This window comes from Ranitomeya variabilis, chromosome 5 (genome assembly GCF_051348905.1).
Source record: "Ranitomeya variabilis isolate aRanVar5 chromosome 5, aRanVar5.hap1, whole genome shotgun sequence".
Classification (NCBI taxonomy): domain Eukaryota; kingdom Metazoa; phylum Chordata; class Amphibia; order Anura; family Dendrobatidae; genus Ranitomeya; species Ranitomeya variabilis.
In genome coordinates, this window is record NC_135236.1 from 292,518,171 (window position 1) to 292,539,821 (window position 21,651).

General features: G+C 40.9%; 1 protein-coding gene across 3 annotated transcripts in view; it reads left to right on the plus strand.

Annotated features, from left to right (window-relative positions):
• PLXNA4 (plexin A4) overlaps positions 1-21,651 on the plus strand; it is a 1,056,784-nt gene that overhangs the window by 517,585 nt on the left and 517,548 nt on the right. The window contains exon 1 of one of the 3 annotated variants that reach the window (XM_077264449.1): positions 20,021-20,122. The exons of the other annotated variants lie outside the window; for them this stretch is intronic. The gene's annotated coding sequence lies outside the window, so the exon portion shown is untranslated. Of the gene's footprint in view, positions 1-20,020; positions 20,123-21,651 lie in introns of those variants that run through there. 3 annotated transcript variants of the gene reach the window in all.

The following is a 21,651-nucleotide window of genomic DNA, read 5'->3' on the forward strand; positions in this document are numbered from 1 at the left end:
TCCAGGAACTTATGAAGAATCAGAATTGACTAAACTGATATATCTGGAATGCTGAAGTGTCCTCGTCAATCTTCAGTTACCCTTTATAGTCTTATGATCCAATGTATGGATTTGTGCAGATGACTGTAAAAATCACACGAATGCTATCTGTCGTTTTGATAGATACCACTTAACCCCATGTTATTCTATGAAACCATGCACATATTCAATTGTTTCCTCGGACAGAGCAAAGCAAGGTAAAAAAAATCGCAGCATGCACGAGTAGCATCTGATTATCAAATGACTCTTGGTCATTCATGTCTATGGATCATGGGTCATTTATGTCTGTTGTAAAACTCAGACTGCACTCAGATGACATCAGAGTGCAGTCCAATTTTCACAGACTGAAAGAATGGAGAAGATGGAGAAATTTTTTTTTTATTCTCCACATCAGAGAAAATCGGATCACACTCTGAGCATAATCAGACCTATTTTCTCGGATGAGAGAAAAATGGTTGTGTGACCCTAGCCTGATATTGGATCATAAGTCAAAAAGAGCTTTAATGACTCAACCGCACTGGGAAGTTTGACCTCGACAGCAGAAAACACTGAACTGCAGGGTGTTTTCATCCTGATCAATATGACGTTTCTGTAGAAGCATCAATATTCTGTTATTATACTGTATAGAATATTTAACATTTCATATACATGAATAGTGTACCTAAAATAAAGTTACACTTATTCTAAGCCATTTTTAACATGACAAGTCCAGGTCCTAAGTGTTGTATAAAGAACGAGTTCCTGTTTATTTCCTCTAACAACATCTTCCATAATGCTGAAAACGCTATAGAAATGTTGCAAGAGAGTAACAATACAGCCAAACTGCTCTCTCCATAACTAACATTCCTTTTGTTTGCTGGGAGAAGCTTTCTCAAAGAAATTTAATTACAAAGCCTTTGATCAATTAATTTAAATCAAAGAAAAGCTGAGGCAATTTAGACCTTTTTGTCTGCAATTAATAGTATGACAGCATTAGGCTTTGTGTAGCCGGTGTGTAAGCAAACAAATTGCAGCCCTGTATTTTGGATATAACCACAAAGCTGTTCTGTGATAAATACCACTTGATATTTTCATTATTTTGTTATAATTATTATTAGTATTTGCCTGTTTATGATTTTTGCTGAAATAAATACCCAGCATTTGCTTGCTGATAATGACATAAAGGAAATCTCCATTTTTTGTGTTGCAACTTTTTTATCATGCGTTAGTAAGAGCCTACAGTATGCTATCCCGATAAGGCTTTTCTATTCCACATTAATGTCAAAATTCCTGGTTGATGTAAAGGGCCTAGAGTATGCAGAAGCTGAAAAGACGTGTTGATACATTTTCACAGGATATTACAAAAGATCTTTCATATGAAGCTCCAAGAAGCACTCCAGTAGTTTTCAATCATTGCACTCCACCCTGATTGTGTATCACACACTGTATTTTTTTGTATGCAGTGTGTCCTTAATTTCATGCAGTTACTATTTGTTTCTTTTCAATTATCATCTGGATTGCCAGATTTTATCATGCAATTTTTCTCTATGCTTTGCTGTCAATTTCATGATACATCAGCACAGCATCACATGAGCACCTGGCTCCAGTACCATTTCTGCCTGCTTTGGTAATCTTGCTCTAAATAGGCTAAGTATATAGTAAAGAGCGTTAACTGTTATCTTCTGCTTTCTAGTTATGTGTCAGGAGCTGCGCAATCATTATTAGTAAATGTGATAGGTGTTTATATTCCTTTTTGGAGAGCTTCAGTTGTACAGTCTATGCAGTTTCTTCATAGAGGCAGGTTTGGTAACTGAGAAGGTGACCCACTTAAGAAAAATCAAAGGCAAGTAATTTCCAGGATTAACCATGAAATCACTTGACATGACCGAATAGAATTGAATGAAGCCAAAAATGTAAAGTACTAACATTCTGAAACTCTGACAAAAAATGTATTCACACCAAACAGGTAAAAGTGCAGTAATTCCTGGGCGCTGCCACTGAGTGAAGACAAGGGAGTATCGTCTCCGGATCCTTATTCATTCATACAACGCGTTTCGTAGTCAGGTTGACTACTTCATTCGGTATAGTGCACCGAAAACATCCGTTTAATTTTTTCGTGTAGCAAATCTAAATGTAAATGCTGCTTGATTATATAGCATGGCTGCTCAAAAATTAACATCAATGACAACCAAAGAGACTTTTAATATTAATCAGTGTTTTTTATTTTGGAACATCCTTATCTGCCTGAATGTGTTTGTAATCTACATTATATGGGAAGGACTACACAACCTCTTCATTGTAGAATAACCAAACATAGTTATAATATCAAAAATCGGGTTTTGAACCATAGTTTATCTAGATGCTTTTTATTAGAACACAAGACAGATAGTGCAAGTCTAAGACTTACTATATTAGAACACATACTTGATCACATTACAAATAGATATAAAAAACTAATACATTGAGAGTCCTATTGGATTTTCAACACTGGCAACTGAATGGTTAAATTAATTCATTGAAAACCCAAGATAAGGTCTCAAGTTCCAGCAGATCCACAGTCAGAAGGAGTCCCCAAATATAAAGAATATTAAAGGGGAAGAGAGAAAAAAGAGAGAAAAAAGAAAGAAAAAGGGAAGGCCTCTGTTAGGGGTCGAGTTCCCGCCTCTGCACAGGGGGAATCTCGGTCCATCTCCGCTGCGGTCTCCCATTCTTCTCCTGCCGCAGTGGAGCCTGCTCAGCAGAGACATCGGTCCCAGCGTCTCGCTCAGTCTGACTCTGTACAAAGAGTTACTGCTGCTTTTCCTGCTTCTGCCATGGAAGTCAGTGCTGGGCAGCGGTGAGCAGGCGCTTCTGGGACTAAGTCCTGCTTTTCTCATTCTGAGCATGCCCAGAGTAAGATCTCTCAGTGGAGATCGAGGGTCACATGATCAGATACTGCAGCTAAGGCCATTGGTCCTTCAGGAAGGTCCTGTAGGTGCTCACGCTCTGTGGCAGCCTCTCATTGGTCCTTCTAGGAAGGTCCTGTACGTGCTGAAACTATTTAAGGCTTGCATGGCCGCACGGCCATGCGCTAGTATTGTTCTATGTTATGTGCTTTGCGCCAGTGTGGTCATGTGAGTTTGGGTTCATGGACCTGGCTGAAATAAGCCGCTAGAATGCTGGCACCTCCGGCGAGGAGTTATGTGTGCATGCATGACCACTGACTGCTCTCAGTTGAGTAGTTAGCCTGTGCCACTGTGAAGTCTAACAGGGCGCAGTGCTTTGAGTTTCGGCTACTCTGTGAAGTAACAGGGTTAGCTCATATCACCATATAGTTCCGCCGTTTGCTAGCAGCAGGTTCTTTTGCACGGTGGACCCCGGGCTGCGAACACATCTATTATAATAAAACCTCTATATTTACTTGGTGCGTTCCGCTAGCCCTAACAGCCTCTTTTTTACATAATTTTGTATTATTATTTTTTATACACCATTTTAAGATATCATACATATACTCAATATAATTCACTTTTATATACCACAAGTGGTTCTTTGCTGCATATTTTACATGTGACTTGTCTAAATTGTTCGTTTTAATTATATATTGTTATAAGCTGTGTAGAAGTTTCTTCCTGCCCCTATATAAGGAACATGGCTCTGTAAGACCTGATGAAGGAGTCAACCCATCTTCAAAAAGTATTGCATGAATGAGTAAGGATCTAGAGAACATACACCCTTGTCTTCACACTGTGGCAGCGCCTGGAAGTCTCTTTTTCCTGTCTGATTTGAATATGTTTTTTCCCACCGGTGTGTGGGTCAGAGGTTGGAGCAGCAGCCCTTCATTCATATAAATAGAGTTGTGCCAGGTTAGAACCCAGGCAGGTGAGCGTATACAGTCCTTTGCTCCCAGTTTCTTACATTGAGGGTAACACACTTGCATCACAATTCTCCTTTTCTTTACTCTTCAAAAAAAGCATTTAACATATAAATTCTCATATTAATAATCTTTTTTACTTAACAAAATCCTGGAATTTTAACAGGAATGTGTAGACTTTTTATATACACTGCATATTGCTTGGACAAAATATTATTCATTTTGCTTGAGATTTTAACAGTGTTTAGTGTACCCATGAACAAATATACTACTTGTGAACATGTTTTTGGTGGTAAATGTAAAAAATATTGTGTTCAGTTTTTCTTAAATTAATTTTTGCTTATGCCATTTATTGACGAGGTCAATATAAAAATGGATGCAATGGGTAATCTAACAGTAGCTAATATTAAAGTCTGGCTAACATTGCATTGATTATGGTACATATATACAGTGGGTACGGAAAGTATTCAGACTCCTTTACATTTTTCACTGTTTGTTTCATTGCAGCCATTTGGTAAATTCAAAAAAATTCATTTTTGTTATCATTAATGTACACTCTGCACCCCATCTCGACTGAAAAAAAAACAGAAATATAGACATTTTTGCAAATTTATTAAAAAAGAAAAACTGAAACATCACATGGTCATAAGTATCCAGACCCTTTGCTCAGACCCTCATATTTAAGTCACATGCTGTACATTCCCTTTCGATCCTCCTTGAGATGGTTCTACTCCTTCATTGGAGTCCAGCTGTGTTAAATTGAACTGATATGACTTGATTTGGAAATGCACACACCTGTCTATATAAGACCTCACAGTGCATGTCAGACCAAATGAGAATCATGAGGTCAAAGGAACTGGCCAAGGAGCTCAGAGACAGAATTATGGCAAGGCACAGATCTGGCCAAGGTTACAACAGAATTTCTGCAGTACTCAAGGTTCCAAAGAGCACAGTGGCCTCCATAATCCTTAAATGGAAGAAGTTTGGGACCACCAGAAGGCCTCCTAGACCTGGCTGTCCAGCCAAACTGAGCAATTGTGGGAGAAGAGCCTTGGTGAGAGAGGTAAAGAAGAACCCCAAGATCACTGTGGCTGAGCTCCAGAGATGCAGTAGGGAGATGGGGAAAAGTTTCACAAAGTCAACTATCACTGCAGCCCTCCGCCAGTCAGGCCTTTATAGCAGAGTGGCCAGACGGAAGCCTCTCCTCAGTGCAAAACATATGAAAGCCCAGATAGAGTTTGCTAAAAAAAAAAGCACATGAAGGATTCCCAGACTATGAGAAATAAGATTCTCTGGTCTGATGAGACCAAGATAGACCAAGAGATATCCTGCATGAAAACCTCTTCCAGAGTGCTCTGGACCTCAGATTTGGACAAAGGTCAAGACAATGACCCTAAGCACACAGCTAAAATAGCAAAGAAGTAGCTTCAGAACAACTCTGTGTCCATTCTTGACTGGCTCAGCCAGAGCCCTGACCTAATCCCAATTGAGCATTTCTGGAGAGACCTGAAAATGGCTGTCCACCAGCGTTCACCATGCAACCTGATGGAACTGGAGAGGATCTGCAAGGAAGAATGGCAGAGGATCCCCAAATCCAGGTGTGAAAATCTTGTTGCATCATTCCCAAGAAGACTCATGGCTGTACTAGCTCAAAAGGGTGCTTCTACTCAATACTGAGCAAAGGGTCTGAATGTTTATGACCATGTGATATTTCAGTTATTCTTTTTTAATAAATTAGCAAAAATTACTACATTTCTGTTTTTTTCAGTCAAGATGGGGTGCAGAGTGTACATTAATGAGAAAAAAATGAACTTTTTTGAATTTACCAAATGGCTGCAATGAAACAAAGAGTGAAAAATTTAAAGGGGTCTGAATACTTTCTATACCCACTGTACTGTCACATGATTTACTTTGTACAAAAAGAGAAGTTTCAAGATTTTGCTTGTGTTGAAAACTGAAGAGTGCACCAATGAGTGAAAATGTCCCAGTACACATTTTCAAAACGTCAACATTGTAAGGTTTCATTCAGACATCCAGTGTTTCCCATATGTGTTCTATCTATGTGTTTTCAGATGGAATACATACCCATTATGGTCTGTAAGGCGATTTGTATATCCATATTTTTTGTGGACTGTAATGGTTACTTTTTGGAGGACTTTTCCTTTTCTGAAGTGTTTCCTGTAGCTGTTTTAATCCTCATTCAAACACCCAAGTTGCACAAAAATGTTGTATCTGTTTTTCTTATGGATACAACATGTACCCATTATAATATTTGCTGCTGTTCACATGTCGTGTTTTTCGCAGACTGTGAACACACCGAGACATGTCCCTTTTTTTATGGCAGCACGGATGACAAGGGCCAATACAAGTCTATGAGTCAGTTAAGAATATGTACAGCACATGGATGGCATCCATGTTTCATCAGTATGCTCCCTGTATTTAATAATGCAAAGCATAGGAAAACTTAGAAATGTATTTATTTCTCTAGTCATAATGGAAATTCACTTATGGTAAAAACAGACACATGGATGACCTATTTATGGAAAACACTGATGATAAAAATGGACACACAGATGGTAAAAACAGACACACGGATGACACACTGATGACATCGGTACCAGTTTTTCATGTATGTGTTTAAACATGGAAGAGTTAATGAGGCCTTAAAGATTTTTTTTGCAGCTTTTTGATTGGACAACGCCCAGTTTGGAACTAATTCCATCATGATCTGCTTTAAAGAAGTTGCATCCACGTTCCAAAACCTAAAGTAGAAAAAAAGCAATATATTTTTTTATGAATATAAGAAGAATTTTTCAAGTGTTTTAAGGCAATTTGTTATTTTTTTTAGACAGAGCGGCTCAAAAAGCCCTAATAGCTTAAATCTTTTCACTCTAGCCTTTCTATTCATTTGTCCCACCCATGGTTCTAGCTTACATATACTGATCCAAAATGTTGACCAAAACCCGTCCACATGAAATTGATCTACGGGTATGGACTGCTGGATTGGGTGCAGGTGCCAGGAGGCTACAACAAGCTCACATGTCTGCCAGGGAAGAATGGGGAAAATTCTGCAATGTATTGTTCAGTACCAATTAACATAGCAACAGGACATAACAGGACATGCATAAAGGTGTTTTCATATTAAACAACTTTAAAGGGCCACTGTCACCCCCTCCAGCCGTTATAAACTAAAAGAGCCACCTTGTGCAGCAGTAATGCTGCATTCTAACAAAGTGGCTCTTTTAGTTTTTGCTTCTGTTATTCCCTCAATAAAGCATTTTATAATTTTCCCCAAATACCTCTCTTTGTACCTGGAGGCAGGTCTGAAGCCTCCTCTGTGAAGCGCCCAACTGCCGTCACTCATCTCTTCTGGGGCGATGGTCGCCGCCCCCTGCGCGCTGTTCTTCTTAAATCTGGCGCCTGCGCTGTGCGTGCCTGCCTGGGGCAGGCGCAGTGTTCATTGGCCGTCCTAGCGCTGATGCCGGGTTCCATTCTGCGCCTGTGCGGGCAGTGCGGCCACCCTGTTGCTGAATCCCCGCCCCGCACTGTGTTATGCACTATGCATAGTGTGGAGCTGGGATTTTTGGGCATGCGCACTTTGCTTGTCAGACGCTCCCCCAGGTTCCCCGCCTTCCAGCGTCGGTCTGTGCAGGAATCTGCCCAGGAATCCCAGCCCCACACTGTGCATAATGCATAACACAGTGCGGGGATTCAGCAACAGGGTGGCCGCACTGCCCGCACAGGCGCAGAACGGAACCCGGCATCAGCGCTAGGACGGCCAATGAACACTGCGCCTGCCCCAGGCAGGCACGCACAGCGCAGGCACCGGATTTAAGAAGAACAGTGCGCAGGGGGCGGCGACCATCGCCCCAGAAGAGATGAGTGACGGCCGTTGGGCGCTTCACAGAGGAGGCTTCAGACCTGCCTCCAGGTACAAAGAGAGGTATTTGGGGAAAATTATAAAATGCTTTATTGAGGGAATAACAGAAGCAAAAACTAAAAGAGCCACCTTGTTAGACTGCAGCATTACTGCTGCACAAGGTGGCTCTTTTAGTTTATAACGGCTGGAGGGGGTGACAGTGGCCCTTTAAGTGCTAATTTAAAACATAGTAGTAATGTCTGTTTCAGAGTACTAGATTGCTGACATATTGCAGGGTTTCCTGCTTAGTTCTGTAGTGTTTCCTCCATATACTGCCATGTAACTATGGAGGATTTTCAGTATTAAAGTCCGACTTTAGTCATCAGCAGATACTGTGCATTGATTTCCCTTTGCATTCCCCTTTAATATATACCCCACGTGTGTATACAGCGGGCAGTGAAGCAGTTCAGTGGGTACACTGCGCTAAGACCCACAAAGCCCCATTGTTGTGTGATCTCAAATGTACATTTATGGAAGGAAACCAGACTTCCTAGGAATCATGGTAAATTACGATTAGCCCCTGTGCTAAAAGGTCAAAGATTCATAATTAAATATAGAAAAGCAAAATCATGCTAGATTCCCAAAACTGTCTCAGAAACTATGTTTGGTGCTCATTGTAGTGAATTAGTGTTTTGTAAACTGTTCTTGGGCAACAAACACATTAGCCATCGGAAAGAAATGCCACCATTAAAACTTTATCTTACTTTTTGTAACAAACCCACTTACAGATGATAAAATACATTAAAAAATGAATCCTGCATATTCATCACTCTCGCAGTGTTGTAGCAGTGCATTGCGCTGTAGCTGGACATCTGGCTTGTGTGAGACCTCTAGTGGTCAAAGAAGGTAAAGAGTTCATAGAAAACCATCTCTCTTATAGTCATTGCCACTTCCAAAGTGTTTGATGTAAATGTATGGTACAAACATAGAATCTTATTACATTTCTGTATTTTATTATTGCAATCAGTGTGGGTTAGGAGGTTAATGAGGAGGTGTAGATTTCTACACTTTAATTATGCACTACGCAGAAACCAATCAAGCATCCTACTTTGGCTTGTCTTTTGGCAGTTTAAGCCTTAAAGGGGATTTCAGACTACTTAAAAATAGTCTTAGGCTATGTTACCATGAGTTTTTTTTTACGAAAAATGCCAGTAACCTATTTTACTTGATGGCTGCAGAAATGGAGCCGAAAAGCTGCAATATCAAAAACTCATCAAAAGTTCATTGTGAGAGCGTAGTCTTAGGGTGCTTTCACATTGTTTTCCAGTGCCCTTTTGATGGGTCCGTCTGAGCTTAAGTCCGAACCCCCTGCAAAAAGGGACAGTGAAGGGGCCATAGACTATAATGGTGCCTGCAGAGCGAACGTGCGCTCTGCAGAGTGTCATTTTCAGGTGTATATGCCTACTGAAGGTGGACAATTGGACGTAGTCTACTACCTCTTAGTGTCAGCGTCTAGTAGGCATGCACATTATAGATTTCATGTTTACTCTGCCTTCACCATTATAGTCTATGGCCCAATTGGTGGGGTTCAGATGTATGCCCCAGCAGAGTAACCTAATGGGTGCCGGAATGCAATGTGATAACACCTTTACCCCTGATGACAGTAAGAATGACTGTGCAGGTCACCAATTGTTTGCATCGGGCAATCAATGTTGGTCAGTCGTTACTGATTTGGCTTTAACCCTAAGGGTACTGTCACACCGTGCAATTTTCGTCGCTACGACGGCACGATCCGTGATGTCGCAGTGTCGTATGAGTATCGCTCCAGCGTCGTAGACTGCGGTCACACTTTGCAATCACGGCGCTGGAGCGATGCCGAGGTTCGCTGGTAACCAGGGTAAACATCGGGTTACTAAGCGCAGGGCCGCGCTTAGTAACCCGATGTTTACCATGGTTACCAGCGTAAAAGTAAAAAAAAAAAAACCGTACATACTCATCATCTGATGTCTGTCAGGTCCCTTGCAGTCTGCTTCCCGCTCTGACTGAGTGCAGCCATACAGTGAGAGCAGAGCGCAGCGGTGACGTCACCGCTGTGATCTGCTCTCACTTTCCGGCCGGCGCTCACAGTCAGAGCGGGAAGCGGACGGCAAGGGACCTGACAGACATCAGATGGTGAGTATGTACGGTTTTTTTTTTTTTACTTTTACGCTGGTAACCACGGTAAACATCGGGTTACTAAGCGCGGCCCTGCGCTTAGTAACCCGATGTTTACCCTGGTTACCAGCGAACGCATCGCTGGATCGCTGTCACACACAACGATCCAGCGATGACAGCGGGAGATCCAGCGACGAAAGAACGTTTCAAACGATCTGCTACGACGTACGATTCTCAGCAGGGTCCCTGATCGCTGCTGCGTGTCAGACACTGCGATATCGTAACGATATCGCTAGAACGTCACGAATCGTACCGTCGTAGCGATCAAAATTGCACTGTGTGACAGTACCCTAAGTCATATTGCACGACTCGTTAAAGGGTTGATTGTGACTTGTAGGATCGCTACTTCCAACAGGTGGCCCTATAGAGTTATGTCCTCTTTTTCTCAGAAGAGGCAATTTGCATAACAAATACTTTCTGCAGTATCTGCCCTAGATCAGCAGCAAATTGAGTGCTATACTACTGAATTAGTGGATGTGTAAGTCTTACAATCATTTTTTCTGCATCTGTGATGCGGTATAAAAATAATTGATGCAATTATTATCCGTCGCTCTTCATGTTGACACATCAATAGAAAATAATTAACTGAAGAAAATATTGAATTGAGTCAATCATTTGACTTCCACATCCAATCTCATGTCAATATTCGGTCCATTGAATCCCACTGACGTGTGATATTACAGAATGTATTATTTATAAATGCCTTAGAGTAGTAGATCATTACTTCATCCAATATGTTTCATGATTTAACCCTGGTAGTAGAGTTTGGCTATTTGTTTTCAAGTAAAACTACAAATTTCTGTCAATTTGATTATGCAGCAAGTACACTTAAAGCATTCTAATTCTCTTCCACTTCTATAATGTGCATATTTTGTAACTAACCCAAACTTTCTGCATGCAAGAGACATATAAAGTTTTAGATACAATAGCAAAACCCTAATAGCAGAGATAAAAACTCACACACTTAATCAGCATGGCAGAGGCATATAGTACATCACAATAACAAGAAATATTATTCAAATAAACAAGAAAGCCTCGCCTGCTGTAATCCAATGGATGTAAAAGACTGGACAAGTCGTAAATAATGAAAATCAAAAAAGATTGCACTATTTCCCTATCCTATGTTCATATTGTTCTGTATATATTTTTTCTAAATAAAGTCATTTTGATATAGATTTATACACGGACATTTGGTCGTTTTTGTTCTGGTCTTTGGCCACGGTTCTTTTTTGAATAGCAAAACCCTACACAATGGCGTCATATAAAGCAAAGAATGAAATAGCAAGTAAGGCTACTTTCACATTAGCATCGTGCACTGCACGTCACAATGCGACGTTGCGGCGCACCGACGCATACTGTGGAAGCGCTGCACAATGGGGGCAGTGGATGCTGTTTTTCAACGCATCCGCTGCCCCATTGTGAGGTGCGGGGAGGCGGGTGGCCGGAGTTCCGGCCGCGCATGCGTGGTCAGAAATGCTGGACATGACGCACCAAAACATGCAACGTTTTTTGGTGGCGACACGAAGCAACTGTCGCACGATGGTTGCAACGTCTGGCAATGCGTCGCACTGCGTCGCTAATGCAAGTCAATGGAGAAAAAACGCATCCTGCAAGCACTTTTGCACGTTTTTTCTACAAAGCGACGCATAGCGACGTGCAGTGCACAGCGCTAGTGTGAAAGTAGCCTTAGTTCTTTACCAGGCTATGTCTCCATTTACGTATTGTCTCCATATCTGGACTTCAACTTCAGAATATAGTATCACTGTACTTATGAACACCTATGCAAAAGCGCATTTATAAGGAATACATTAAAAAAACTGTTGTCTAAGACAAAATTCCCTTGATGAGTATTTTGTGTGTTTTTGATGGAGTATTTTCTCTGCCCAAAAAGTTCCAGCAATTAAAATGGGATTTACCGAAATTTTATCCCCACTGCCTATTGTGTAAACTGAGCTACGGTGTGTTTTTGAAATCTATGTGAAAGTGTATTTATGAGGAATACATAAAAAACCCTGTAGTCTAAAGCTAAGTTCACACAATCAGTATTTGGTGCGTTTTTTGATGTGTAGGATGTGTAGTATTTTCTCTGCTCAAAAAGTGCAGAGTTTTACAATTACAGCAAAGTAAATGAGATTTATAGAAATCTAATGTCCATTGTGTAAACTGAGCTGTGGTGCATTTTTTGAAATCCACAACATATCAGGTTTTCTTCCTGTAAATATGCACTTTTTTTTGCAGATTTTCCCCACAAACTTGAATAAGATAAGGACAATCTGCACACAAAACAACCCCACATTTTTAGTGCATTTCCACATTGAAAACATACTGAAAACCCATGTAATCCAAATATGACTTTATCAATAAAGTTTTATGGAAGCCAAATATCAGCAAGCAAAAAAAGCAAGCAAAAAAAGCAACTTTATTTTAAACATGACAAAAGAGACAAAACCGCTTCAGAAATAAACATATAAAAATGCATTGTAATAAAAACCCATTGATACAGTGGGGAAAAAGTATTTAGTCAGCCACCAATTGTGCAAGTTCTCCCACTTAAAAAGATGAGAAAGGCCTGTAATTGACATCATAGGTAGACAACAGCTATGAAGCTATGAGAGTCAAAATTGAGAAAACAAATCCATAGTGTTGAGCATTCCGATACCGCAAGTATCGGGTATTGGCCGATACTTGCGGTATCGGAATTCCGATACCGAGTTCCGATATTTTTGTGATATCGGAAATCGGAATCGGAAGTTCCCAGTGTATGGTTCCCAGGGTCTGGAGGAGAGGAGACTCTCCTTCAGGCCCTGGGATCCATATTCATGTATAAAATAAAGAATAAAAATAAAAAATATGGATATACTCACCCCTCCGGCGGCCCCTGGACCTTACCGAATGTAACCGGCAGCCTCCGTTCCTAAGAATGAGGAGTTTAGGACCTGCGATGACGTCGCGGCTTGTGATTGGTCGCGTGAGCGGTCACGTGACCGCTCACGCGACCAATCACAAGCCGCGACGTCATTGCAGGTCTTTCACTCCCTGCATTCTTATGAACGGAGGCAGACGCTTGGACCGGTGAGAGCCGGGGCCGCCGGAGGGGTGAGTATATCAATATTTTTTATTTTTATTCTTTATTTTACACATGAATATGGATCCCAGGGCCTGAAGGAGAGTTTCCTCTCCTTCAGACCCTGGGAACCATCCAGGATACCTTCCGATACTTGTGTCCCATTGACTTGTATTGGTATCGGTATCGGCGATATCCGATATTTTTCCGATATCGGCCGATACAATCCGATACCGATACTTTCAAGTATTGGAAGGTATCGCTCAACACTAGAAATCCAGAAAATCACCTTGTTTGATTTGGCAAGATTTATTTTTCAAATTATGGTGGAAAAGAAGTGTTTGGTCGTTAACAAAAGTTCATCTCAATATTTTGTTTTATATGCTTTGTTGGCAATGACAGAGGTCAAACGTTTTCTGTAAGTCTTCACAAGGTTGGCACACACTGTTGGTGGTATGTTGGCCCATTCCTTCATGCAGATCTCCTCTAGAACAGTGATGTTTTGGGCCTGTCACTGGGCAACACGGACTTTCAACTTCCTCTAAAAGTTTTCTATGGGGTTGAGATCTGGAAACTGGCTAGTCCACTCCAGGACCTTCATATGCTTCTTACGAAGCCACTCCTTCATTGCCCTGGCAGTGTGCTTGGGATCATTATCATGCTGAAAGACCCATCCACGTTTCATCTTCATTGCCCTTGCTGATGGAAGGAGGTTTGCACTCAAAATCTCATGATACATGGCCCCATTCTTTCATGTACACAGATCAGTCGTCCTGGTCCCTTTGCAGAGAAACAGCCCCAAAGCATGATGTTGCCTCCCCCATGCTTCACAGTAGGTATGGTGTTTTTTGGATGCAACTCAGCATTCTGTCTCCTCCAAACATGACGAGTTTTGTTTCTACCAAACAGTTCTACTTTGGTTTCATCAGACGATATGACAGTCTCCCAATACTCTTCTGATTAATCCAAATGCTCTCTAGCAAACTTCAGATGGGCCCAGACATGTACTGGCTTAAGTAGGGGGACACGTGTGTCACTGCAGGATCTGAGTCCCTGGCGGCGTAGTGTGTTACTGATGGTAGCCTTTGTTTTACGGTGGTCCCAGCTTTATGAAGGTTATTCATTAGGACCCCCGTGTGGTTCTGGGATTTTTGTTCTCCGTTCTTGTGATCATTTTGACTCCACGGGGTGAGATCTTGCATGGAGTCCCAGATCGAGGGAGATTAAAAGTGGTCTTGTATGTCTTCCATTTTCTTATTGTTGCTCTCACAGTTCATTTCATCACACCAAGCTGCTTGCCTATTGCAAATTCAGTCTTCCCAGGCTCATGGAGGGCTACAATGTTGTTTCTGGTATCCTTCGACAGCTCTTTAGTGTTCACCATAGTGGAGTTTGGAGTGTGAGTGTTTGAGGTTTTGGATAGGTGTCTTTTATACTGATAACAAGTTCAAACAAGTGACATCACTACAGGTAATGAGTGGAGGACAGAGGAGACTCTTAAAGAAGAAGTTTCAGGTCCGTGAGAGAGAAATTGCACGTTTTTACATAACCAAATACTTATGTTCCACCATAATATGCAAAATAAATCTTGCCAAATCAGATAAGGTGATTTCCTGGATTTGTTTTCTCATTTTGACTCTTATAGTTGGGGTCTACCTATGATGTCAGTTACAGGCCTCTCTCATCTTTTTAATTGGGAGAACTTGCACAATTGGTGACTGACTAAATACTTTTTTTTCTCTACTGTAAATGTAATGAAAAAACCGCAAGTAACCTAATTTATCTTAGTGTTACATAAACAACTTCAAAAACTCATCAAATACCCATGGTGGGAACGTAGAAAGTCTAATGTGTATCATTCATGAACACCCAGTCATAGTGATAAAAATATGGAAATGTCAAGTAAGATACACTTTTCAGTGGATTGTTACTGCTTAAGCTGCTATTCCCAGATAGAGACAGGATCATATTTTCTAAAATATTATGTTTAAATCAATGTAGTTTATTCAGGAATTAATATATTAAACCAACCTTTGCTTTTCTAGACATGTTTATCTACAGTGTTATTAAAAAACAATTATAAAGCAATATCAAAGGTATTCATAAACCTACAAGATAGAGAACTCTGTAATATAGAAAACATGTTGTTTAGGATATAATTAGAAAAATAATTCAGAATAATAGTTTCACCAGATGACTTTCTAGATGATAAAAATTACTCTGCAGTATATTATTCATGACAAGTGTTTTTTTGTATATCACAGAAAAGCACTGGGGTTCTGCTGAAATTACATAGACATATTTACATATATGTAGTGGTAAGGGCACCAAACAAGCTCTACTCCTATCCTAAACCTCTCCAGACTTCATATACAGGTCCTTCTCAAAAAATTAGCATATAGTGTTAAATTTCATTATTTACCATAATGTAATGATTACAATTAAACTTTCATATATTATAGATTCATTATCCACCAACTGAAATTTGTCAGGTCTTTTATTGTTTTAATACTGATGATTTTGGCATACAACTCCTGAAAACCCAAAAAACCTGTCTCAATAAATTAGCATATCAAGAAAAGGTTCTCTAAACGACCTATTACCCTAATCTTCTGAATCAACTAATTAACTCTAAACACATGCAAAAGATACCTGAGGCTTTTAAAAACTCCCTGCCTGGTTCATTACTCAAAACCCCCATCATGGGTAAGACTAGCGACCTGACAGATGTCAAGAAGGCCATCATTGACACCCTCAAGCAAGAGGGTAAGACCCAGAAAGAAATTTCTCAACAAATAAGCTGTTCCCAGAGTGCTGTATCAAGGCACCTCAATGGTAAGTCTGTTGGAAGGAAACAATGTGGCAGAAAACGCTGTACAACGAGAAGAGGTGACCGGACCCTGAGGAAGATTGTGGAGAAGGACCGATTCCAGACCTTGGGGAACCTGAGGAAGCAGTGGACTGAGTCTGGTGTGGAAACATCCAGAGCCACCGTGCACAGGCGTGTGCAGGAAATGGGCTACAGGTGCCGCATTCCCCAGGTAAAGCCACTTTTGAACCATAAACAGCGGCAGAAGCGCCTGACCTGGGCTACAGAGAAGCAGCACTGGAAATTTTGCATGTCATTCGGAAATCAAGGTGCCAGAGTCTGTAGGAAGACTGGGGAGAAGGAAATGCCAAAATGCCTGAAGTCCAGTGTCAAGTACCCACAGTCAGTGATGGTGTGGGGTGCCATGTCAGCTGCTGGTGTTGGTCCACTGTGTTTCATCAAGGGCAGGGTTAATGCAGCTAGCTATCAGGAGATTTTGGAGCACTTCATGCTTCCATCGGCTGAAATGCTTTATGGAGATGAAGATTTCATTTTCCAGCACGACCTGGCACCTGCTCACAGTGCCAAAACCACTGGTAAATGGTTTACTGACCATGGTATTACTGTGCTCAATTGGCCTGCCAACTCTCCTGACCTGAACCCCATAGAGAATCTGTGGGATATTGTGAAGAGAAAGTTGAGAGACGCAAGACCCAACACTCTGGATGAGCTTAAGGCCGCTATTGAAGCATCCTGGGCCTCCATAACATCTCAGCAGTGTCACAGGCTGATTGCCTCCATGCCACGCCGCATTGAAGCAGTCATTTCTGCCAAAGGATTCCCGACCAAGTATTGAGTGCATAACTGAACATTATTATTTGATGGTTTTTTTGTTTGTTATTAAAAAACACTTTTATTTGATTGGACGGGTGAAATATGCTAATTTATTGAGACAGGTTTTTTGGGTTTTCAGGAGTTGTATGCCAAAATCATCAGTATTAAAACAATAAAAGACCTGACAAATTTCAGTTGGTGGATAATGAATCTATAATATATGAAAGTTTAATTGTAATCATTACATTATGGTAAATAATGAAATTTAACACTATATGCTAATTTTTTGAGAAGGACCTGTACTTCATCTCTACACTCTGGAACCAGCAGAACTCGCCTATGTCATGCTTAACCGCATAAGTTCTATATGTGCTTGCATTTTAAGTGTGCTATCAGGACTGATGAAGGCCTTATGACCAAAAACCACTTACCCATTGTGAATGAGCAAGAAGTAAACTAAATTTGAAAGTGTGGTACTTCACTAAAAGCAGGAGTGGTCACAGACAGAAGATGGCCCCTTTGCAAGAACAATATGTGGGCCTTTGCAATCAAATAGCTCATCATAATGCACAATTCTACCTGCTTTGGAAGTGGAGATGGCCTTCTTACATCTTGGGCTCCTGTGTTGTTGCATAGGTTGCACCAATGGTATGTCCTCCTGTGACTAAAAACATATAGATGGTGTTGGGAAAGAGAAGACTCAGGCTGTTGGAATATTGGCCTTTTGTTTTCGGGAAGATAGGCCAGTTGCCGGGGGTATTTTATAATATCTTTTTCCGTTCTCCCCATTGAAAACACTTGTGATCTCAGCTGATCAGCTGAGTTGAGAGCTAATATGCATCGGGTATACTGGAGAGATATCTGTCAGACAGCTGTCTCATGTGTATGGCCAAGTTAAGAAGGTTTAAGTTAGCCAAAGATCTATTTACATGGGCCAACATGGGGCGCTCACTGACTGCTCATCAGCTGCTTGTTTGCTGAGTGGTGGTCATGCCTCTTTATACAGACATGTCTGCAGCACTAGTCCTTGTTACACAGGAGGATGCACTACTGAGAATGATGATGTGCAGCACAAAAGATCATTTCACCCGACAAATGAGCATTTTGCACATTCATCAAGTGATCGGCAGACTGCTTAGACTACAACGATAATTTTGCAGTGTAAATGGACCTTAAATGTAAAGCATGCATCCTATCTCTTTTGTGTCATAGACAGTGACCATAGGTTTTTATTGATTTTCAATTTAATAGGCCTGCATCTCTCTGTAGAGATTCAACTCTACAGTTTTTTCTTGAGATTTATGGCACAATATTGATGACTGAGTACTTTTTTCAATGTTTATTTCAGTGCTGAGACAGAAATTGTGCCAGAAATCTTGTAATCTTGAAGAAGGGAATGATTAATGCAGGGAAAAGAGTCTTCCTATTTCTACACAGAGCAGAAAAAAATAGAAGAGTTAGCTGTGTAGAAAGGAAAAATGAGCAATTGTACATTAAAAGGATAAAAACTTTGACTGGAGTGCTTCTTTAATCTCATTTCCTTTATTAATTTTTGGCAAATAATACAATTAAAACTATAAAATATATGATCAATTCTTCTCTGTAGATCATTCCCCTGCCCTCTTCTTCTCATAACAATCATGTGTCTATCAGGCAACTGGCTGCAGCGGGAGCCTCCCCCCTCCACAGTAGGACACAGAAATTATTTTGAGTTCACCTGGTCCTAGGCAGCCTTTTAGGTCTTCTCTAGCCGAAATGGAACAGATTAGCAAACTAACCCTTATGTTTTCCACATGATTTCTACAAGACTGTTTTACTGGAATATCCATAAAATCCTGCAGTCTGATAGAACCTGGGTAACCCTATTTCTTCTGCACATTAATGATTTATTTCATAGTTTAGTCCTCCTTTTTGAATTCGTCTTCTTGTGACATGGAATATAAGCTACATGGTGAAAGTGCACTAAAATATTAAGTCTTATATCTTCATGTGATAAAACGACAGGGTTACAGTGGATGTCATTTACAAGGCTTCATGAATGTGTTGTAAAATCCATACCACATAGCTGTAATTAATGGATAGTGGCAAAGAGCAGTGAAGAAGGTATGAAACGCATCACAGCAATACTATGTGTGATGTAGTTAAGGTCAAAGCCAGACTACTGTATACATCAATTAGATAATCAGTCAAGAAACTGAAATTACACATAAAGCAACAAAATGTTTTCAATGTTTAGCTGAAAGTAAAGAGGTGGTACATAATAAGCTGCAACGACTGGCAACTAGAAATTATACGCTGAAACTTTAGGCTTCCTGCTGGGCATTGGCTCATCTCATATTGTCGCTTAGTAGTTATTAATATCAGTTTTTGCTTTACTAAAAGGAGTTTTATTGCTATTGACTTGAACTTCCACATTATAGAAATGAAAGTGCTACTATTGGCTTCTGATTTTTACTTGGTAACTATTGAAATAGCAGTTTACAAAAAAATATGACTTTAAAATGTATTTCAACTTGATGGTTATTTAGAAATGTAAATCCTTGATAGCTATATAAAGCCAATCTTTAGGCAAAAATTTACTATAACTCAATAATCAGGAAGTAACTTCCTAAAATTACCTTACTCGCGGTCTCCTATCTCCTGTAACTATTTGAGACAAGTTATATAACCAACAAATAAACGAATAGAATGAAAACATGAAATATATGAAATTTGAATTTCATTATTGCTCTAGAAAATTGGAAAAATTGAGAATACTTTGCGCATAAATTGGCCAATTCGTGTGTACCCAGCAGCCACGATAAGGCGATTCTCGTTGCTGGGAATCTTCTCTTAAGCTGAAGCCTACATTTATATGATAAGGTAGGATCCTGCTATAATTAAAAGTACCTGAGGTTGAGCAGTGGAGTGCTCAGTCACAGAGCCTTTGTATATAAATATCAAAAGACTGCCTGTCACTTCCAAACAGAAATCAGCTGTGTGCTTACTAAGAGTAGCCATCTTCATGTATAACCAACTCATAAAGTAGCACTCTGTACTGCTATAGTATGCAATCTGAATTGCATTACTGCTCTAGAAAATTGGAAAAATTGAGAATGCATAGTGCATAAATTGTCCTTGTCAAGATATGTCTATGTTCACATGTCTAGTAGATATGTCTAACAGATAGCAACTGGATCCGTATTTTTGTTTTACATTGAAGTCTATGAGAAAGAGATCATAATGGATGGTCAACTGTGATGTCATGCATTAACAAACCCTTTTTTAAAAGCTCTGTACTTGCTTAGAACACTGGATGTCTTCAGAGATATCGTTAGTATAAGTGGATCTATTACAAATAGTACAGAAACAGATTCAAAATAGAAGAGCACACTCATTTCTGACAGCCTTTTTAACACTGGACCCATTACAGACGATGACAGCCGGACATTAGAACACAGCCTAAAAAATTTTCTCTGGTAAAATATTAAGCTGGTAAGGTTTTATTTTCAGTAAATAAATTTATTACCTCTCTATTTAATGGGTGATAAATATTATTCTCTGGGGATCCAATTGCCAGGACCTCTACCATTTCTGAGATAAGGGGACTTCTTAATTCCCCTACATGAATGGTGCAGTGGTGGGACTGACAGGACGGCTGTCTCTCACTCCGATTGAAGTGAATGAAGCAATGGTTAAGATCATGTACCACAGCTCCACACAAATAGCTCTCAAACCTCCCTTCTAGGCATTAATGGAGATCCCACTTGTCATTCACCCAACAATCAAACAGTGCAAAAAATCCATTAATACTAGATTAGTCATAACAATTGAGTTTTTCCAGTATTTTATCAGAATCTACATACAAAAAAGTGGTTGCATCTTATTGGCACAATTACAAATATTGATTAGCATTATTAGAGAACTACTAGTGTTGAGCATTCCGATGCTGCAAGTATCGGGTATCGGCCGATACTTGCTGTATCGGAATTCCGATACCGGGATTCCGATACTCTTGTGGTATCGGGTATCGGGTATCGGAACAACATTAATGTTAAAATGTGTAAAATAGAGAATTAAAATAAAAAATATCGCTATACTCACCTGTCCGACGCAGCCGGGACCTCAGCGCAGGAACCGGCAGCGTTGTTTGTTTAAAATTCCCGCTTTTACATGGTTACGCGAAGTCCCGGCTTGTGATTGGTCAGGGCGGCCATGTTGCCGGGCCGCGGACCAATCACAGCAAGCCGTGACGAAAATACGTCACGGCTTGCTGTGATTGGTCCGCGTCCCGGCAACATGGCCGCCATTAACCAATCACAAGCCGTGACGTCACGGGAGGCTGGAAACGCGCTCATTTTAAAAAGGGCGCGTGTCCAGCCTCCCGTGACGTCACGGCTTGTGATTGGTTGATCGCGGCGCAACCAATCACAAGCCGTGACGTCACGGGAGGCTGGACACGCGCCCATTTCAAAATGAGCGCGTCCAGCCTCCCGGCTTGTGATTGGTTGATCGCGGCGCAACCAATCACAAGCCGTGACGTCACGGGAGGCTGGACACGCGCCCATTTCAAAATGAGCGCGTCCAGCCTCCCGGCTTGTGATTGGTTGATCGCGGCGCAACCAATCACAAGCCGTGACGTCACGGGAGGCTGGACACGCGCCCATTTTAAAATGAGCGCGTGTCCAGCCTCCCGTGACGTCCCGGCTTGTGATTGGTCAGGGCGGCCATATTGCCGGGACGCGGACCAATCACAGCAAGCCGTGACGTAATTTCGTCACGGCTTGCTGTGATTGGTCCGCGTCCCGGCAACATGGCCGACCTGACCAATCACAAGCCGGGAATTCACGTAACCAAGTAATAGCGCGATTTTTAAACAAACAACGCTGCCGGTTCCCTCGCTGAAGTCCCGGCTGCGTCGGACAGGTGAGTATAGCGATATTTTTTATTTTAATTCTTTCTTTTACACATTTATATGGTTCCCAGGGCCTGAAGGAGAGTTTCCTCTCCTTCAGACCCTGGGA